Genomic DNA, 23,191 nt, shown 5'->3' with positions numbered 1-23,191 from the left:
CTTAGCACCATCCCAGTTGAAAACTATTTATCCCAGACTTCGATTACGGCGTGGGACAAAACTTCGGACCGGTGAGTGATATTGGTGTTGCTTATTTTTGTTTTCTTACAGGAGACAAGGGCATCGGGGATTAGATGTTCGGTGAGTATGACAGTGTTTGTTATTTTAAAATAAAAAAGTAATCTGTGTGTGTGCTTTTTTTCAAATAAAATAATATATTCTGGGTGTTTGAGTTTATTTAACAAATTGACTATAGGATTAGTAATGGATAAGCGTCATATAGACGCCTCTCCATTACTAACCCATGGGATTTATGTCACCGGACAATAAAAAGGTGACATCAACCCCACAAATATTACCCCACTTGCTACCACCACAGGGCAATGGGAACAGCAAGACTGAGCACCAGAATTGGCACATCTTATTCATGCGCCATTTCTGGGGCCGCTGAGAGATATTTTTAGCCTCAGTGGGGGCCAGCATCAAAGGCCTCTTCCTGGGTTATTAATATAAGCTCACAGCTGTTTGCCTAACCTTTGCTGGTTGTCAAAAATAGGGGGACCCCACGCCATTTTTTTAAAATTATTTCTTGAAATAATTAAAAAAATAGCGTGTTGACCCCTCTATTCTTGATAGCCAGCCTTTCAAAGCTGACAGCTAAGGCTTGTAGCCCCGCAGCTGTCAGTTTAGCCTGGCTGGTTATCAAAAGGGCAGGGGAAACCACTCCATCTTTTTTACATTTATTTATTTATAGCGCAAGAGCCGGCAGATGAATACTCCCATCAGCCGCGCCTGCTCTCGCTGTTATGTGCAAAAGCAGGCATAGGCTGATGGGTGTGGTAGTCAGAGGTAAATTTTTTACGTCCAGTCACAGCTGCGGGCTCACACTGTCATCTGACAGAGTGGGAACGGCAGCACTCTGACTGGTGGTATTAATCTTACCACCGATCAGAGGCTGTGTTTGACGTGCTGTCATTCACAGGACAGTGTATCAAACACAGGATGTTCGGGCCCTTATGCCTGTGATCAGAGGTAAACTTTTTGCCTCCGGTCACAGCTGCGACCTCACGCTGTCATCTGACAGCATGGGAACCACAGCTCTCTGATTGGCGGTAATGATCTTACCACCAATCAGAGGCAGTGTTTGCCGTGCTGAATGGGGGTCTGTGTTCGGGTACTGTTCTGTTACCCGAATTTTTAATAAACTGTTCGGTGTCTGGCTGAATCCACTGAACACAAACAGTCAGCTATTCGCCCATCACTACAGGTAAGCCAAGTTCTTATAGTCTTATGGCATATGATGACTGGGTGAACTGGCCCTTCGAGTAGTGTAAGGTGGCCGCTGGACATGTCCTTGAGGGGAGGCATGTATCGCTGAGGTTGGTAGCTTCAGTGATGTAAAACCGGGAAAGCATGCTCCAGCACACATAGTGGTGTGAGGGTTAATAGTGAGAATCAGGGCCATTTTTTAAGGGCAGTCATAAGAGACGGGTAGAATTGGCTGCTCACCCCAGGGTGTGTGTATAAAATGGAGACCGAGTGTCTCATTCAGTGGCTGTGTCTGGAGATGTGTGGATCTCCAGAGTGTTGGTCTGTGTTAGTACCTAAGGACTGGACAGTAACCTGAGCGGGCGAACACGCAACCTTGTATGGACATTTTACTTTGTGTTTACACTTTGTGCCGGGTAAGACTGTGTTTTTGTTTTGCTTCCTGAGTGGTTTATGCTATTTAATAAACCAGCCTGAATTTCCTTGAAAACGCTTCTGTGCCTACCTCAACCACATCCGAGTGAGTACCAAACCCTACAGTAGGTAATACCACTCCTCCAAAGCAATCTTACTCGCCAATAACTCAAGATCACCAATCGAGTCATTACATTCAGAGAAGGCCTTAGAGTATAACCATAGGTGACCATTTGACCAGAGGAAGACTTCTGCGTGAGAATAGCCTCTGCCCCAGAGGAGGAGGCATCCACTTCCAGAAAGATTTGTTTGTTGATCTCAAGCCTATGTAGTACGGGAGCAGAGGAGAAGGCCTGTTTTAGGAGAGAAATGCATTCTCAGCTTCCGGAGTCCAAACCTTTGGATTGGCGCCCTTGCAGATTATCGCTGATATTAAGGCAGTCTGAGAGGAAGAAATGAGGAATAAAATGGCTGTAATAGTTGGCAATCCTAAAAATTGCTGAATAGCCTTAACACCTGCAAGACGTGGACATTTGAGCATTGAAGACACCTTCTCAAGATCCATCTTCAAAACAGTGTCCGAGATTATATATCTTAGGAAAGGCAGAGAGGACTGTTCAAAGATGCATTTCTCAAACTTAGAATACAGGCAATTCTCTCTTAGTTTTTGCAAGACGTGGTGAAAATTCCTCCTATGAGAAGGCAGTTATGGAGAGAAGACCAGGGTATCATCCAGATTAACAACTAAGCAAGAGTAAAGGAGATCTTGCAAGATGTCATATATGTACTCTTGGAAGACAGCTTGGGCATTACTGAGCCCAAATGACATAAGATGGTACTTATAGTGACCATCAAGGGTGTTGAATGCAGTCTTCCACTCATTTCCTTGGTATATTCAGATTAGGTCGAATGCTCCTCTCAGATTGAGCTTGATGAAGATCCTGGCACTTCTAAGACAATCAAACAAATGCGGGATTAGTGGCAACAGATATTTGTTTTTAATCGTGATCTGGCTGAGACCTCTAAAATCTATACAAGGTCAGAGAGTTCCATCCTTCTTTTTGACACTAATTATTTCACTTTTAGAGATAAAATGTATCATCAGGTATCAGGTACAACGATTAGGTCAAAAATAGCACCTACATACGCTAATCTTTTTATGGGTCTCTTCGAAAAAATATATATCTATAACTCCCCTTTTTTGTGAACATCATTTTTTATAAACGGTACATTGATGACTAGATCATTATTTGGGATGCTGAACTTGTTGGTCCAGCTGAGTTTCTAAATCATTTGAATGGAAACTTTTGGGGTCTCTCTTTTACACCCTTTGTTAATCCTGAGACTATCAATTTTTTGGATCTCACATTATTTTCAATAGGACAGAATATCTGCACAAAAACATACTTTAAAGATGTTGACACAAACAGCTACATTAATTTTAAAAGCGGCCATTACTCTAAATGGCTAAAAAATATTCCAAGAAACCAATTCTATAGGATTAGAAAAAATTGTACTCACAAAGATGACTTTATAGTACAATCTAGCACTCTTGCTAACAGGTTTAAAAACCAGGGATACCCCGGTAATCTTATCAAAAAAGCATATCTGGAGGCTTGGAATATAATAAATAGGGATAGTCTATTGATAGGTAAAGAAAAAACTAAAAATACCAAGGAGAGTAATTATTCCTTGAATTTCATAACTTCCTACAACAAATCTCATGGACAAATATGAAAAATACTAGAAGATAATTGGAAAATTCTTCTAGATGATCCCATACTGAAAAAGATCTTGCCTAAAAAAACGGGTATTACTTTTAGGTGTGCCCCCACACTTAGAAATATCATAGCTCCGAGTAGGATAAGGAATACGACAAAGAACAACTGTATGACTCCTATAACATCCTGTAAAGGGGTCTTTAAATGTGGCACCAAAAATTGTCTATGTTGTAAAAGTATTACACATGGTCTTACTCACTTTCAATCAAAGACTAATATGGAGATTTTTGAGATCAATAAATATCTCACCTGCAATTCTACTTTTGTTATATATCTAATAGAATGCAGTTGTAATAAACAATATGTGGGGAAAACGATACAGCCTATCCACCTACGCCTCAACTCCCATAGGCATAATGTTCTTAAAGGGTTTCTTAAACAAGGTCTTTCTAGACACTGCACAATGGTGCATAATAAAGATTTTTTAAGTCTAAAGACTAGTGTTGAGCCACCCCCGTAGTGTTCGAGTTCGGTTCGGTTCGTCGAACACCCGTGTGTTCGCCGAACTGTTCGTCGAACACCTTCGAACACTGTTAAAACCAATGGCAGGCAAACAAAAACACATAGAAACACATAGAAAACACCTTCAAATGTGTCCAAAAGCTGACAAACTGCTCAGAAGACATAACTAACACATGGAAAAGTGACAAGTACATATAGTCATGCGAAAAGAAAAGAGGTGGAGGAGTAAAAGGAGGGGGAGACACAGATATAGGCATGTCATGCCCTTCTAAAATCCAAAAAGTGAGAAGCCGACACGGCCAGTTCGTTCCTGCCCGTGCCACCTCCGTGTCGCCGGGTTTGTGCCAGAGCCGCGGTGGACCCTGACGGCCAGCCCCCCTCTCCCAATACTGGTGCCTGTCCGCTGGTGGGTCGAGCGAGCCCCCCTGTGGTGGAGGCAGCTCTAAGCTTTTTAATTTAAATTGTCTCTCTAATTTGAATGAATACACTTTAAATCCATTTACAAGGATCTATTGGAGGGCAAGTCTCATGCCAGCAGCCGCGTAATTCCAGCTCCAGTAGCGTCCACTAAAGCTGCTGCAGTTAAAAAGCTTTTATAAGGATCGAGCTCGGCTGTCCACCGCAAGGCATCCTACTGCCAGTCCCAGCCCCTATGCCTTGGGGTGCCTCCTGATGCTCTTCACTGAGTATCCCATGGTCCCGAAGCATCTCCTTTGAAAAAATTAAGTGTCTAAACTACAGGTGGTGTAGCTTGCTTAACAGCCGGGATAATCCGCTGACTAGCAGACACTGCTACTAGGCACAAAGTATTTCCTGGGCTAGATGCAGTTAAAAATTTGTAATTAGATACTCTCGTTGGATGCTGAGAAAGCATTCCATAGAGTCTCCTGGCACGCCATATATGATTCTCTTAAAAAGCTTGGGGTAGGGGTCTAGGGGACCCTTTTATAGCCAAAATCACGGCCCTGTATCACAATACGTCACCTAGGCTGAAGATAAATGGAACTGTAGCACCCTGAGGGCTCGGTTGCTACAGAGGTATTGCACCTCACCCAGAGGTGTGATATCTCACTCTCAGGTAAGGATGGAGTGTGGATCAGGACCCGACACCTGCATGCATTACACCACATTGCCGTGGGGCAGGGCGACCAATATGCCTCTGAGATGGGCACGACAGTCCCTGTCCCTGGCTGGAGTGGGGGGAGGGAACACTGAGGAAGGGGAACCCTGTAGTGCAGGAGCAGGGAGGAAGCAGTTCCTGGGTGCATTGAGAAGGGAGTATAAAAGGTGGGCACCATCTTAGTTCAGTGCAGAGAAGTCTGAGCAGAAGTGGCAGGGAGCAGGGGCTCTGCATGAGCTCTGCTCCGGAGGCTGGCCTAGTAACAGAGGCCCAGGCCTGGAAGAGGGAGAAGGAAGGAAGAGGAGCGGAGAAGGCTCCAGGAACGAGGAATGAAGGGATCCCAGGGGTGCGGACGGGCGAGTCGCCACCGCACGCCCGAATCCACCTGCGTGGAGGGGTCAGGCCAAAGGGGGAGACCGGTCCCCGAAACTAGTGGAGGCAGGAAACGACCCTCAGCTAGAAACCGGAGGCTGTGACATTTTATGTGGCGCAGTCCCTCGCTACACCCGCTAGGAAGGCACCACATAGGGTCAGGGAAACTGGCGCCAAGTTTACCAAGAGGAGGCCCGAGGCAGCCGGACAGAAGTGTTGGTAAGAAAGGCCAGACAAAGGACACACAAAGGGGGTCCTGTGAAGCGCTCCAAAGTTATCTGGGAGTTGTCTGAGCCCCTCACCTGGTGAGCACAGTACGACGTGGGCAGCCGTTACCTGCAGACGTGGTCTGGATAATAAGAACTGTGAGTAAAGGCCCTGGACTGCATCACTGACTCCGTGTCGTTACTGCTGCTGCCCTGCACCATCACCCCCATCCTCCGCATACACTGCCCTGAGGCTATACTCCTCCCGTGGGGAGTTATGCTACGCTCTGCTGCACCCACAACACCAGCCTCAGCGGTCTGCCCTGCAGCGGCGGTTCACTCTGACCGCAATCCACGGGTGGCGTAGTCGGACATTTAAACATCAAAACCACATAAATAGTTCCGCCACTGGTTTGACCACCCTGAGCCACGGAAACGGGTCGCCGCCACGAAGACTACAACCACCAGCATCCACCAAAACGGGTCCGGCTCCGGGTGTCCCAAGGCCCAGGGGGTGCATCAGAACATTTTCATCACCTTTCACAATCACCAATGGGACAAGGCAGGGATGTCCTCTGTCCCCTCTCTTATACATCCTAGTGACGGAGCACCTGCTCTCATCAATTCGCCATAACCCCAATATTAGGTGGATTGAGGTGGGAGGCACCGAGTACAAGTGCTCTCTAATTGCTGATGATGTCTTAGTATATATCACTCAATCACATATATCCATCCATGCTGTTATGGCTGAAATAGATCACTTTGTTACATGGTCAAATTTTAAAATCAATGCAGCGAAGTCTGAGGCCCTCGATGTCTCCCTCCCCAAATCCATATAGGATTCCATCCAGTCCAACTTTCCCTTTGCCTGGCCCTCACAGGGTATCAAATACTTAGGAATTCCTATTCATAGAGACCTCTCCCATCTATGTTATCTTAGGGAAGAATTTGTTTGTTTGTCAGTTAAACTCATTGATGGTGATGTGTGTCAGGGCTCTTTATATCATTGTAAGCAATTGCAGACACCTGTGCTAATTAGTTTGGCAGGTGTGTCCAATGAAAGGCAAGACTACTTAAGAAGGCTGTCTCACATTATTAAGCAGCCTACATTTTCTGCCAAAATGGGAAAGAAAAAGGATGTGTCGGCTGCTGAGAAGCAACAAATTGTGGAGTGTTTAGGTCAAGGCATGACTACAATCAACATTGTGCGATGATCAGGATGAAGTGTCTTGGCAATCAAGAAGTATGTAGCTGATTCACAGTACACACGTGTGCGTGCTGATAAGGGCAAATTGAGGACTTTTCCTACAGGCAATTACGTCAGGTTGAAAGAGCAGCGGCAAAAAAGCCTTGTCATAGCAGCAGACAAGTTTTTGAAGCTGCTTGTGCCTCCAACGTCCCCCGAACAACAAGATGCAGGGTCCTTCAGAGGTTTGCAGCTGTGCATACGCCATCTTGTCGACCTCCTCTATCCACTTCACACAAGCAGAAACTGCTCCAGTGGGCCAAACATTACATGAAGACTGATTTCAAAACTGTTTTGTTCACGGATGAGTGCCATGCAGCGCTCGATGGTCCAGATGGATGGAGTGGAGGATGGCTGGTTGATGGACACCCCACGCAAACACGGCTACAGCGCCAACAAGGAGGAGGTGGAGTAATGTTTTGGGCTGGAATCATGGGGAGAGAGATTGTCGGCCCCTTTAGGATCCCTGAAGGCGCTAAAGATGAACTCCATAATGTATGTGGATTTTCTCAAACAGCACTTCCTGCCATGGTTCAAGAAGAAGAACCGTGTATTTCACAGCAAGATCATTTTTCTGCATGATAATGCACCATCTCATGCTGCACATAAAACATCTGCATCTCTGGCTGATATGGGCATAAAAGGGGACAAACTTATGGTGTGACCCCCATGCTCCCCTGACCTCTACCCCATTCAGAACCTTTGGAGCATCATTAAAAGGAGTGTCTATGATGGCGGGAGGCAGTTCACATCTAAGCAACAGCTCTGGGAGGGTATTCTGTCCTCATGCAAAACAATTGAAGCAGAAACCATCCAAAACCTGACAAATTCAATGGACGAGAGAGTTCAGAAGCTCCTTTCGAACAAGGGGTCCTATGTGAAAATGTAACATCACCTAGAATAAAGTTTTGAGTTGAAAACTGTTTGATTTCAGTTTATAACAACCTGCTAATGCTTATAATTTCAAAAATGACCATTTTTTTGGTCTTTATTAAAATGAAAAGGTTGATCGAAAAGTTTGGGGGATCTAAGAGTGTGGCAACCCAGTAGTCATGATTACTTCGAATTCTGACATTATGTGGGTCATGCTGCAGGTAGTGCAGCAAGTAGGCACTTATGTGTCTTGCGCATCTCGGAGCCCCAAAATTATTTTCCGGGCTAGATGCAGCTAAAAATTATTATTAATTTTAAATCTGGTGAAGCTTTAGTATAGATGGCCTAATAGGATCAGTGCTGCACACTGCTACAAAGCCCAAATTATTTTCCAGCCAAGATACAGATAAACATGATTAGTAATTTGAAAGCTTAAAACGGTTGGTAGGGTGATTTTAACCAATCATCAAGCTTTTACTCTCCCCAGGATGACACAGGGGTAGAAAAGTCGTTTCGGATCCATGATTTGTTCATCTTTATGAACGTGAGTCTGTCTACATTATCAGTGGAGAGCCGCGTGCGCTTATCTGTCAGCACACCACCAGCAGCGCTGAACACACGTTCAGACAGAACGCTGGCTGCGGGGCATGACAAGATCTCCAAGGCGTAAGTGGCTAGCTCCGGCCATTTATCCAGATTGGAAGCCCAAAAAGAGCAAGGGTCCAGTGACACAGTCGTGGCTTCAATGTTTACTTGGAGATACTCCTGTACCATCGTCTCTAGGCGTTGACTATGTGTCAGACTTCTTGTCTCCTGTGGCCTTGCAAAGGATGGGCTAAAAAAGTGGTGAAATGATTCCGCAAAATTGATGTTACCAGCAGATACTGTGGTTCTGTTACGGTTTGAGTGCTGAACACTTGACGGTCCCACGGTTGGCAAGTTGGAACTGTGAGATTCACTACGTGCACCACTGGTATTTTGTGGAAAAGCACATGTAAGATTCTGCAACAGTCTCTGCTGATACTCCTGCATGCGTGCATCCCTTTCTATGGCAGGAATAATTTCTGCAAATTTACTTTTGTACCGGGGATCTAACAGTGTGGCAACCCAGTAGTCAGGATTATTTCTAATTCTCACAATTCGAGGGTCATGTTGCAGGTAGTGCAGCAAGAAGGCACTCATGTGTGTTGCGCATCCAGGAGCACCAAGTCCCTGTTGTGTTGGTGGCGAGGTAACAATCATGCTTCCTTCCTCTGTCCTCTCCCCCCAACCTCGCACAACAGAAATGTGATCAAGGTCTCCCTCATCTGATGAGTCTTCCATCAGTTCGTCCTCCACTTCTTCCTGGGCTCCTGCACCTTCCTCACTAGTTTGGCTGCTACCATGCGCCCTGGTAAAACCATCTCCCCCACCCTCACATGCCTGCCGCCTTGGTGCTGCCGACCGTCTGGACCTTGCAGATGTTAGCCCTTCCGCATACAACTCCTCCTCCTCTACTTCCTCCACCTCCTCTTGTGCCACCACCTGACTCCGAATTCTGTTTAACATGTGCTCCAGCATGTAAATCACCGGAATAGTCATGCTGATAATGGCATCGTCAGCACTAAACATCTTCGTCGCCATTTCAAAACTGTGCAGAAGTGTGCATAGGTCCCTGATCTGAGACCACTCCTCCAGCGTGATTTGCCCCACCTCTGAATCTCGTTGGCCCAGGCTATACGTCAGAACGTATTGCACCAGGGCTTGTCGGTGCTGCCACAGTCGCTGCAACATGTACAGAGTTGAATTCTACCGGGTAGGCACATCGCATTTTAGCCGGTGAAGTGGCAGGCCCAACGACTTCTGTAGAGATGTAAGTTGCTGAGCTGCGGGATGCGAACGGCGGAAGTGAGCACACAGCGACCGTGCCCTCTGCAGAAGGCCATCTAGTCTGGGATAGTGGGCTAAAAATTGCTGGACAACCAGGTTCAACACGTGAGCCATACAAGGCACGTGTGTGACATTGCCCCGGCGAAGGGCCGCACCCAGGTTTGCAGCATTGTTGCACACGGCCTTCCCTGGTTTCAGGTCCAGTGGAGACAACCATTCATGAAATTGGTTTTCCAGAGCTGACCACAACTCCTCAGCTGTGTGACTCACATTTCCCAGACATTTCAATGTAAAAACCGCCTGATGACGTTGAGCCCTACTGCCAGCATAGTAAGGAGGTGTGCAGGATCCCTTCTGCGCAGTTAGAAAGCTTGTGGCATGACCAGACAGGCTTTGGGTGCAGGTGGAAGACCGAGAGGAGGTTGAGGAGGCAGAAGCAGTGGAGGAACTTTGACATAAAGAGGATTGACGCACAACTCGTGGGGACGGCAAGACTTGGACAGCAGCCCCTTGTCCTGCTGTCACCATAGTTACCCAGTGCCCAGTCAGCGACATGTAACGCCCCTGTCCATGCCTACTCGTCCAAGTGTCTGTGGTGAAATGCACCCTATCACACACAGAGTTTCTCAAAGTAGGGGTGATGTTGTGTGCGACATGCTGGTGGAGCGCAGGCACACCTTTCTTTGAGAAGTAGTGCCGACTGGGCATCTGGTACTGGGGCACTGCGACGGACATAAGGTCTCGAAAATCCTCTGTGTCCACCAGGCGGAAAGGCAGCATTTCTGTAGCCAAGAGCTTGCAGATGGTGAAATTCAACCTCTTAGCTTTCTCATGGCTAGGAGGAAATGGTCTTTTACTTGTCCACATCTGAGGGACCGAGGGCTGGCTATTGTGCTTAGACGGGGTTGATAAGGGTGTCCCCGGCAAACTGCCGGTCTGTGAGGAAGATGCAGGCGGACATGTTAGGTTGCCTTGATCCAAAGGTGGTGCTATCGATGTCGGACAGCGCTCAACACCAGCTGGTGTTACCACCTCCAAAGAAAATGATGACCTGCCAATCACGCTGGCTGTTGCGGGTAAAGAGGTGGCAGGTCTGCACCCCAAAACAGGTGTGACTGCTGTCCCCCCAGTCACAGAGGATGAAGAGGCCGCGGATGCACAAGATATGGCAGACGGTGGTTGGCCCGGCCGGCTAGGCCGCATTGTAGCACACTGAGCTTCCCACTGCAACTTATGCTTCATGTCCATGTGCCGGTTCATGCATGAAGTACTCAAACTATGTATTTTTTGGCCTCTACTTAGCTTTTGCTGACAAATGTTACAGATAACACGAGTTGGGTCATCTTTATCGATCTGAAAAAATGCCCAGGCTATGCAAGGCTTAGCACCCATGCGACCTGAAGAGCCACCACGACTTGTGGTGAGAGGCAGAGTTGTGTTTGAGGATGCAGTTGTTGACGTGCTTCCAGTACTACGTCTCTGTCCAGGAAGGCGCAACCTGACCTCGTCGTCACTAGCATCTTCCTCCACCTCCTCTGCTGACCTCATCTCTTGGCTGACTGTGGGTTGACAGTAAGTGGGATCTCCAACCTCATCATCATCACCCTGTGCGTTATCACACCCGTCGTCCTCAGAGCCAACCTGTTCCTGCCCTGACAAAAAACTAAAGTTGTCGCTCCAATCAGGTATTTGAGTCTTATCATCATCTTCCTCATTGTCTCCACGAACAGGAGTTACAGTTTGGGAATGAGGGTCTACATTATGGTCAGAACCTTCTGCGTCTGGTCCTGGATCCGACTCATAAAGATTCTGGGCATCAATGCAGATCATTTCCTCGTCTGGATTCACAGAAGCGCTGGAGTCGACCTCTGATTCCCAGGCTATAGTATGAGTAAACAGCTCTGCAGACTCAACCATCTGTTCTACCTCATACTCAGACGGGCAGCTGGAGATTTGGGAGCTGTGAGGAAGCAAGTGCGATTGGGGTGACACCTTTGAGGACTGGAGTATTTGTGATGTTGAAGTTGATGTGGAGGAGAGCCCACTTAAAGGAGCACTTGATATCCGTTGAAGCACCTGCTGTTTTTGTGCCTCATCTGGAATTTGTAGCGATTGGCGTGGCCGTAAGAAAGGGATCTTATCACATTGTCCGCTAAAAGAAGTAGACATTTTAGTTTGGCTGGAAGATGGTCTTTCTTCTGCAGATGTTACTGTTGCTTTAACACCTACCCCACGGACACAACCTTTTTTCCCCCTCCCAACACGCCTATTCCCCTTTCCACCAGCAGCAGGCCTTTTTCCACTCATTTTGGTGGTTAACTAATTCACAACTCTGGAGTTGTTTGCACAAAAAAACAATGGATGGGAACCGAGCAGAGCTGAGTGGCCATACTGTGGTATTAGGCCAAAACTATTGGCTGGGTTAGATGCAGAAAAAAATTATATTCAATTTGCAACCTGATGGAGGTCTGTATAGATGGATTAATAGAACAAGTCCCACACACAGCTAGAAGCCCAATATTTTTTCAGAGGTAGATGCAGAAAAAAATATATTCAGTTTGCAACCTGATGGAGGTCTGTATAGATGGATTAATAGAACAAGTCCCACACACAGCTAGAAGCCCAATATTTTTTCAGAGGTAGATGCAGAAAAAAATATATTCAGTTTGCAACCTGATGGAGGTCTGTATAGATGGATTAATAGAACAAGTCCCACACACAGCTAGAAGCCCAATATTTTTTCAGAGGTAGATGCAGAAAAAAATATATTCAGTTTGCAACCTGATTGAGGTCTGTATAGATGGATTAATAGAACAAGTCCCACACACAGCTAGAAGCCCAATATTTTTTCAGAGGTAGATGCAGAAAAAAATATATTCAGTTTGCAACCTGATGGAGGTCTGTATAGATGGATTAATAGAACAAGTCCCACACACAGCTAGAAGCCCAATATTTTTTCAGAGCTAGATGCAGAAAAAAATTATATTCAATTTGCAACCTGATGGAGGTCAGTATAGATGGACTAATAGAATGATGCTATGCCCAAAAGATTTTACTTCACTAGGTGCAGTAAAAAAATTGGTATTCTATACACAGGTGGTATATCTTGCAACACAGATAGGCTACTCCACTGACTAACACACTCTGCAATAGGCCAAAAAGGATTAGCTTTGCTAGATTCAGCCAAATGCTGTGAAAAAAACTTGCACAGCACTGGCACAGACCTGCCTGGCAAAAACTGATAGGAACTGATGTAACCTAGTCCTGAAAAGGACTCCAATTACAATTAGTCTTTACTCCCACAATCTATCTATTTAAGAGCACAGACCTGCCTGATAAAAGTCGTAGGAAATGCTGTAACCTAGTCCTTAAAAGGACTGCAATCACAACTATTCCCTACTCCCAAGCTATCTGTAGATTTGTGCGAAAATTGGCTTGAAATTAACAAGGTATAGCGCACACAGCAACAGCGGTGCCGTCTAACACGCAGCTGCAGCAGTGAGAAAATGGTGGCGACGGGGAAAATGGCTTGGTCTTATAGGGCAAGGACATGTGACATACACTGCCAATGACACATGCCCTTGCTTGTGTGAAAAAAAGCACTTCGCTCCGTGTGTGCGCTGCTGATAGGCTGACAGATTGCACCTCCCCACTGCAAATGCGGGAAAGAGAAAAAAAAATGGAGATCTTCATTGTTCCTGCAGAGATCCTTCCCCTGCCCCTCCCCCCACCCCGCTGTACACTCAAACTGCGTATTAACATTAATTTTCATCATTACTGAGAAAAAATCCAGTTATGATTTTGGTGCACGAACAGTTATCGAACATAACCTCGAACAGCCGAATTTTTCTCAAATTGTTCGTGTTCGCCGAACGGCTCGAACACCGCCCAAAACAGCTCGAATTTGAGATTGGCGAACAGTTCGAGTAGAACAACGCTCATCTCTAATAACAAGTCCGGTCTTATGTATCTTGCCAAACACGTGGATCGCCATCTCCCTATCCTCTGAACTTCCGTTTCTGACTGTCCTGCTCTTGCTGCTTCCGTGTCCGCGCCTATGTGGAATGAGTGTGTCCCGTAATCTTTGGGGTGGTTCCCTGCCGATGTTATGCATTTATTAAATATAGCTTGGAACTGGTATCTTGATAATGGCATTCCATCAATGTGTGATAGGAAGAAATTACTTTGTGATCTGATGGTTAGATATGTTTTTACTATTGTTACCCGACTCAGTGTACCGTTTGTGGGTTGTAGAAGTACCCAAGTGCCCCTGCCCGCTGGAACCGTTTTCGATTTGTGTATGCGTAGACGTATTGCATTATTGGCTATGACTACGTCCTGGTGTAATAAACCTCCACTGGTGGTAATTTTTGATTGAGGAACTAATTCGCTTATGCATAGCGCCCCGAAGAAGGCAATCACAAATGCAGTAGACAGTAGTGTTGCTTCAAATTGTGAGTGTCATGTTAATGGTGTTAGGGATATGATGTGAGAAATCAGTTTTAGTGACACGGGACGGGACGTCTACACTCCTGACTTGGCTGACCCCTTTTCCACCCTTTTATGGATTGTCTGATGATGAACCTTTGTCACATCTCCCCAATTCAGTAGTTGGAAGTGAAATGCTACTCCAGTCAGACACCGTTGCGCTGACGCCCCTGATAATTAGCTGGTGGAGAAATTCTATGGTGACTTGTGATCTGGCTTGTTCACATTGGTCAACCCATCTGCCTGCTACTAGCCATGTCCACTCTTCCCATGCCTTACCATAAGCTTGCCACGTCGATGGGGCAACTGACGCTCTGATTAATGGCATCAACTATTCGCCACTAGATCCCATAGGGAAGGTGGGCAACTGTTGCCCGATGGGTGGGCGTTGTGGAAGAGCTCTGTGAAAATCTGCTAATTGAATTGTTATAAAGCGTTAGCAGCAGCTTTAGACCCCTCAGCATAGTGGATAGCGCCTACCCATACATTGTGTTTTAGGCACAGGAATGCTAGCCTGGGTAGGAGGCCTAGCACTGGGAGAGACAATGATGCCATCTTATTAATGCAGTGCGCTAGGCTGGTGTTTTTTGTTATGAAGCGTATATTTTTGTAAGCCAGGCGCGCGCCCCATATTTCTATTGCTACCACTATTGGGAAGAAAAATTATTTTCAGGGCTAGATGCAGCTAAAAATTATTATTAGTTTAAAAGCTGGTGGAGCTTGGAATAGATGGCCTAATACAATGAGTCCCACACACTGCTAGAAGGCCAAATATTTTTTCAGAGCTAGATGCAGATAAAAATTATTTTTCATTTGCAACCTGATGGAGGTCAGTATAGATGGACTAATAGAGAAAGTCCCACACACTGCAAGAAGGCCAAATATTTTTTCAGAGCTAGGTGCAGACAAAAAATTATTTTGAATTTGCAACCTGATGGAGGTCAGTATAGATGGACTAATAGAGAAAGTCGCACACACTGCTAGAAGGCCAAATATTTTTTCAGAGCTAGATGCAGACAAAAAATTATTTTGAATTTGCAACCTGATGGAGGTCAGTATAGATGGACTAATAGAGAAAGTCCCACACACTGCTAGAAGGCCAAATATTTTTTCAGAGCTAGATGCAGAAAAAAAATATTTTTAATTTGCAACATGATGGAGGTCAGTATAGATGGACTAATAGAGAAAGTCCCACACACTGCTAGAAGGCCAAATATTTTTTCAGAGCTAGATGCAGATAAAAATTATTTTTAATTTGCAACATGATGGAGGTCAGTATAGATGGACTAATAGAGAAAGTCCCACACACTGCTAGAAGGCCAAATATTTTTTCAGAGCTAGATGCAGAAAAAAATTATATTCAATTTGCAACCTGATGGAGGTCAGCATAGATGGACTAATAGAACAAGTCGCACACACTGCTAGAAGGCCAAATATTTTTTCAGAGCTAGATGCAGATAAAAATTATTTTTAATTTGCAACCTGATGGAGGTCAGTATAGATGGACTAATAGAGAAAGTCCCACACACTGCTAGAAGGCCAAATATTTTTTCAGAGCTAGATGCAGATAAAAATTATTTTTAATTTGCAACCTGATGGAGGTCAGTATAGATGGACTAATAGAACAAGTCCCACACACAGCTAGAAGGCCAAATATTTTTTCAGAGCTAGATGCAGAAAAAAATTATATTCAATTTGCAACGTGATGGAGGTCAGTATAGATGGACTAATAGAACAAGTCCCACACACAGCTAGAAGCCCAAATATTTTTTCAGAGGTAGATGCAGGAAAAAATTATATTCAGTTTGCAACGTGATGGAGGTCAGTATAGATGGACTAATAGAACAAGTCCCACACACAGCTAGAAGGCCAAATATTTTTTCAGAGCTAGATGCAGAAAAAAATTATATTCAATTTGCAACCTTATGGAGGTCAGTATAGATGGACTAATTGAATGATGATATGCCCAAAAGGTTTTACTTCACTAGGTGCAGTAAAAAAATTGGTATTCTATACACAGGTGGTGTATCTTGCAACACAGATAGGCTACTCCACTGACTAACACACTCTGCAATAGGCCAAAAAGGATTAGCTTTGCTAGATTCAGCCAAATGCTGTGAAAAAAACTTGCACAGCACTGGCACAGACCTGCCTGGCAAAAAGTGATAGAAACTGATGTAACCTAGCCCTGAAAAGGACTGCAATTACAATTAGTCTTTACTCCCAACTAGTGTTGAGCCACCCCCGTAGTGTTCGAGTTCGGTTCGGTTCATCGAACACCCGTGTGTTCGCCGAACTGTTCGTTGAACTGTTCGTCGAACACCTTCGAACACCGTTAAAACCAATGGCAGGCAAACAAAAACACATAGAAACACATAGAAAACACCTTCAAAGGTGTCCAAAAGCTGACAAACTGCTCAGAAGACACAACTAACACATGGAAAAGTGACAAGTATATATAGTCATGCGAAAATAAAAGAGGTGGAGGAGTAAAAGGAGGGGGAGACACAGATATAGGCATGTCATGCCCTTCTAAAATCCAAAAAGTGAGAAGCCGACACGGCCAGTCCGCTCCTGCCCGTGCCACCTCCGTGTCGCCGGGTTTGTGCCAGAGCCGCGGTGAACCCTGATGGCCAGCCCCCCTCTCCCAATACTGGTGCCTGTCCGCTGGTGGGTCGAGCGAGCCCCCCTGTGGTGGAGGCAGCTCTAAGCTTTTTAATTTAAATTGTCTCTCTAATTTGAATGAATACACTTTAAATCCATTTACAAGGATCTATTGGAGGGCAAGTCTCATGCCAGCAGCCGCGTAATTCCAGCTCCAGTAGCGTCCACTAAAGCTGCTGCAGTTAAAAAGCTTTTATAAGGATCGAGCTCGGCTGTCCACCGCAAGGCATCCTACTGCCAGTCCCAGCCCCTATGCCTTGGGGTGCCTCCTGATGCTCTTCACTGAGTATCCCATGGTCCCGAAGCATTTCCTTTGAAAAAATTAAGTGTCTAAACTACAGGTGGTGTAGCTTGCTTAACAGCCGGGATAATCCGCTGACTAGCAGACACTGCTACTAGGCACAAAGTATTTCCTGGGCTAGATGCAGTTAAAAATTTGTAATTAGATACTCTCGTTGGATGCTGAGAAAGCATTCCATAGAGTCTCCTGGCACGCCATATATGATTCTCTTAAAAAGCTTGGGGTAGGGGTCTAGGGGACCCTTTTATAGCCAAAATCACGGCCCTGTATCTCAATACGTCACCTAGGCTGAAGATAAATGGAACTGTAGCACCCTGAGGGCTCGGTTGCTACAGACGTATTGCACCTCACCCAGAGGTGTGATATCTCACTCTCAGGTAAGGATGGAGTGTGGATCAGGACCCGACACCTGCATGCATTACACCACATTGCCGTGGGGCAGGGCGACCAATATGCCCCTGAGATGGGCACGGCAGTCCCTGTCCCTGGCTGGAGTGGGGGGAGGGAACACTGAGGAAGGGGAACCCTGTAGTGCAGGAGCAGGGAGGAAGCAGTTCCTGGGTGCATTGAGAAGGGAGTATAAAAGGTGGGCACCATCTTAGTTCAGTGCAGAGAAGTCTGAGCAGAAGTGGCAGGGAGCAGGGGCTCTGCATGAGCTCTGCTCCGGAGGCGGGCCTAGTAACAGAGGCCCAGTCCTGGAAGAGGGAGAAGGAAGGAAGAGGAGCGGAGAAGGCTCCAGGAACGAGGAATGAAGGGATCCCAGGGGTGCGGACGGGCGAGTCGCCACCGTACGCCCGAATCCACCTGCGTGGAGGGGTCAGGCCAAAGGGGGAGACCGGTCCCCGAACTAGTGGAGGCAGGAAACGACCCTCAGCTAGAAACCGGAGGCTCTGACATTTTATGTGGCGCAGCCCCTCGCTACACCCGCTAGGAAGGCACCACATAGGGTCAGGGAAACTGGCGCCAAGTTTACCAAGAGGAGGCCCGAGGCAGCCGGACAGAAGTGTTGGTAAGAAAGGCCAGACAAAGGACACACAAAGGGGGTCCTGTGAAGTGCTCCAAAGTTATCTGGGAGTTGTCTGAGCCCCTCACCTGGTGAGCACAGTACGACGTGGGCAGCCGTTACCTGCAGACGTGGTCTGGATAATAAGAACTGTGAGTAAAGGCCCTGGACTGCATCACTGACTCCGTGTCGCTACTGCTGCTGCCCTGCACCATCACCCCCATCCTCCGCATACACTGCCCTGAGGCTATACTCCTCCCGTGGGGAGTTATGCTACGCTCTGCTGCACCCACAACACCAGCCTCAGCGGTCTGCCCTGTAGCGGCGGTTCACTCTGACCGGAATCCACGGGTGGCGTAGTCGGACATTTAAACATCAAAACCACATAAATAGTTCCGCCACTGGTTTGACCGCCCTGAGCCACGGAACCGGGTCGCCGCCACGAAGACTACAACCACCAGCATCCACCAAAAAGGGTCCGGCTCCGGGTGTCCCAAGGCCCAGGGGGTGCGTCAGAACATTTTCATCACCTTTCACAATCACCAATGGGACAAGGCAGGGATGTCCTCTGTCCCCTCTCTTATACATCCTAGTGACGGAGCACCTGCTCTCATCAATTCGCCATAACCCCAATATTAGGTGGATTGAGGTGGGAGGCACCGAGTACAAGTGCTCTCTATTTGCTGATGATGTCCTAGTATATATCACTCAATCACATATATCCATCCATGCTGTTATGGCTGAAATAGATCACTTTGTTACATGGTCAAATTTTAAAATCAATGCAGCGAAGTCTGAGGCCCTCGATGTCTCCCTCCCCAAATCCATATAGGATTCCATCCAGTCCAACTTTCCCTTTGCCTGGCCCTCACAGGGTATCAAATACTTAGGAATTCCTATTCATAGAGACCTCTCCCATCTATGTTATCTTAATTTTGGGCCCTTTATTGAACAATTCCATACAGACCACGGTTGGCAAGTTAGAACTGTAAGATTCACTACGTGAACCGCTGGTGTTTTGTGGAAAAGCACATGTACACCGCGTTCCAAATTATTATGCAAAAAGTGTTTAGGAGTGATAAGGGAAGAATTTGTTTGTTTGTCAGTTAAACTCATTGATGGTGATGTGTGTCAGGGCTCTTTATATCACTGTAAGCAATTGCAGACACCTGTGCTAATTAGTTTGGCAGGTGTGTCCAATGAAAGGCAAGACTACTTAAGAAGGCTCTCTCACATTATTAAGCAGCCTACATTTTCTGCCAAAATGGGAAAGAAAAAGGATATGTCGGCTGCTGAGAAACAACAAATTGTGGAGTGTTTAGGTCAAGGCATGACTACAATCAACATTGTGCGATGATCAGGATGAAGTGTCTTGGCAATCAAGAAGTATGTAGCTGATTCACAGTACACACGTGTGCGTGCTGATAAGGGCAAATTGAGGACTCTTTCCTACAGGCAATTACGTCAGGTTGAAAGAGCAGCGGCAAAAAAGCCTTGTCATAGCAGCAGACAAGTTTTTGAAGCTGCTTGTGCCTCCAACGTCCCCCGAACAACAAGATGCAGGGTCCTTCAGAGGTTTGCAGCTGTGCATACGCCATCCTGTCGACCTCCTCTATCCACTTCACACAAGCAGAAACGGCTCCAGTGGGCCAAACATTACATGAAGACTGATTTCAAAACTGTTTTGTTCACGGATGAGTGCCGTGCAGCGCTCGATGGTCCAGATGGATGGAGTGGAGGATGGCTGGTTGATGGACACCCCACGCAAACACGGCTACAGCGCCAACAAGGAGGAGGTGGAGTAATGTTTTGGGCTGGAATCATGGGGAGAGAGATTGTCGGCCCCTTTAGGATCCCTGAAGGCGCTAAAGATGAACTCCATAATGTATGTGGATTTTCTCAAACAGCACTTCCTGCCATGGTTCAAGAAGAAGAACCGTGTATTTCACAGCAAGATCATTTTTCTGCATGATAATGCACCATCTCATGCTGCACATAAAACATCTGCATCTCTGGCTGATATGGGCATAAAAGGGGACAAATTTATTGTGTGACCCCCATGCTCCCCTGACCTCTACCCCATTCAGAACCTTTGGAGCATCATTAAAAGGAGTGTCTATGATGGCGGGAGGCAGTTCACATCTAAGCAACAGCTCTGGGAGGGTATTCTGACCTCATGCAAAACAATTGAAGCAGAAACCATCCAAAACCTGACAAATTCAATGAACGAGAGAGTTCAGAAGCTCCTTTCGAACAAGGGGTCCTATGTGAAAATGTAACATCACCTAGAATAAAGTTTTGAGTTGAAAACTGTTTGATTTCAGTTTCTAACAACCTGCTAATGCTTATAATTTCAAAAATGACCATTTTTTTGGTCTTTATTAAAATGAAAAGGTTGATCGAAAAGTTTGGGGGATCTAAGAGTGTGGCAACCCAGTAGTCATGATTACTTCGAATTCTGACAATATGAGGGTCATGCTGCAGGTAGTGCAGCAAGAAGGCACTTATGTGTCTTGCGCATCTCGGAGCCCCAAAATTATTTTCCGGGCTAGATGCAGCTAAAAATTATTTTTAATTTTAAATCTGGTGGAGCTTATTATAGATGGCCTAATAGGATCAGTGCTGCACACTGCTACAAAGCCCAAATTATTTTCCAGTCAAGATACAGATAAACATGATTAGTAATTTGAAAGCTTAAAACGTTTGGTAGGGTGATTTTAACCAATCATCAAGCTTTTACTCTCCCCAGGATGACACAGGGGTAGAAAAGTCGTTTCGGATCCATGATTTGTTCATCTTTATGAACGTGAGTCTGTCTACATTATCAGTGGAGAGCCGCGTGCGCTTATCTGTCAGCACACCACCAGCAGCGCTGAACACACGTTCAGACAGAACGCTGGCTGCGGGGCATGACAAGATCTCCAAGGCGTAAGTGGCTAGCTCCGGCCATTTATCCAGATTGGAAGCCCAAAAAGAGCAAGGGTCCAGTGACACAGTCGTGGCTTCAATGTTTACTTGGAGATACTCCTGTACCATCGTCTCTAGGCGTTAACTATGTGTCAGACTTCTTGTCTCCTGTGGCCTTGCAAAGGATGGGCTAAAAAAGTGGTGAAATGATTCCGCAAAATTGATGTTACCAGCAGATACTGTGGTTCTGTTACGGTTTGAGTGCTGAACACTTGACGGTCCCACGGTTGGCAAGTTGGAACTGTGAGATTCACTACGTGCACCACTGGTATTTTGTGGAAAAGCACATGTAAGATTCTGCAACAGTCTCTGCTGATACTCCTGCATGCGTGCATCCCTTTCTATGGCAGGAATAATTTCTGCAAATTTACTTTTGTACCGGGGATCTAACAGTGTGGCAACCCAGTAGTCAGGATTATTTCTAATTCTCACAATTCGAGGGTCATGTTGCAGGTAGTGCAGCAAGAAGGCACTCATGTGTGTTGCGCATCCAGGAGCACCAAGTCCCTGTTGTGTTGGTGGCGAGGTAACAATCATGCTTCCTTCCTCTGTCCTCTCCCCCCAACCTCGCACAACAGAAATGTGATCAAGGTCTCCCTCATCTGATGAGTCTTCCATCAGTTCGTCCTCCACTTCTTCCTGGGCTCCTGCACCTTCCTCACTAGTTTGGCTGCTACCATGCGCCCTGGTAAAACCATCTCCCCCACCCTCACATGCCTGCCGCCTTGGTGCTGCCGACCTTCTGGACCTTGCAGATGTTAGCCCTTCCGCATACAACTCCTCCTCCTCTACTTCCTCCACCTCCTCTTGTGCCACCACCTGACTCCGAATTCTGTTTAACATGTGCTCCAGCATGTAAATCACCGGAATAGTCATGCTGATAATGGCATCGTCAGCACTAAACATCTTCGTCGCCATTTCAAAACTGTGCAGAAGGGTGCATAGGTCCCTGATCTGAGACCACTCCTCCAGCGTGATTTGCCCCACCTCTGAATCTCGTTGGCCCAGGCTATACGTCAGAACGTATTGCACCAGGGCTTGTCGGTGCTGCCACAGTCGCTGCAACATGTGCAGAGTTGAATTCCACCGGGTAGGCACATCGCATTTTAGCCGGTGAAGTGGCAGGCCCAACGACTTCTGTAGAGATGTAAGTCGCTGAGCTGCGGGATGCGAATGGCGGAAGTGAGCACACAGCGACCGTGCCCTCTGCAGAAGGCCATCTAGTCTGGGATAGTGGGCTAAAAATTGCTGGACAACCAGGTTCAACACGTGAGCCATACAAGGCACGTGTGTGACATTGCCCCGGCGAAGGGCCGCACCCAGGTTTGCAGCATTGTCGCACACGGCCTTCCCTGGTTTCAGGTCCAGTGGAGACAACCATTCATGAAATTGGTTCTCCAGAGCTGACCACAACTCCTCAGCTGTGTGACTCACATTTCCCAGACATTTCAATGTAAAAACCGCCTGATGACGTTGAGCCCTACTGCCAGCATAGTAAGGAGGTGTGCAGGATCCCTTTTGCGCAGTTAGAAAGCTTGTGGCATGACCAGACAGGCTTTGGGTGCAGGTGGAAGACCGAGAGGAGGTTGAGGAGGCAGAAGCAGTGGAGGAACTTTGACATAAAGAGGATTGACCCACAACTCGTGGGGACGGCAAGACTTGGACAGCAGCCCCTTGTCCTGCTGTCACCATAGTTACCCAGTGCCCAGTCAGCGACATGTAACGCCCCTGTCCATGCCTACTCGTCCAAGTGTCTGTGGTGAAATGCACCCTGTCACACACAGAGTTTCTCAAAGAAGCGGTGATGTTGTGTGCGACATGCTGGTGGAGCGCAGGCACACCTTTCTTTGAGAAGTAGTGCCGACTGGGCATCTGGTACTGGGGCACTGCGACGGACATAAGGTCTCGAAAATCCTCTGTGTCCACCAGGCGGAAAGGCAGCATTTCTGTAGCCAAGAGCTTGCAGATGGTGAAATTCAACCTCTTAGCTTTCTCATGGCTAGGAGGAAATGGTCTTTTACTTGTCCACATCTGAGGGACCGAGGGCTGGCTATTGTGCTTAGACGGGGTTGATAAGGGTGTCCCCGGCAAACTGCCGGTCTGTGAGGAAGATGCAGGCGGACATGTTAGGTTGCCTTCATCCAAAGTTGGTGCTA

Source organism: Phyllobates terribilis, unplaced genomic scaffold (genome assembly GCF_046119375.1).
Source record: "Phyllobates terribilis strain yellow unplaced genomic scaffold, ASM4611937v1 Scaffold_5__5_contigs__length_657084704, whole genome shotgun sequence".
Lineage (NCBI taxonomy): Eukaryota > Metazoa > Chordata > Amphibia > Anura > Dendrobatidae > Phyllobates > Phyllobates terribilis.
The sequence above is the reverse complement of the archived record's forward strand: the minus strand, read 5'-3'. Positions refer to the sequence as shown.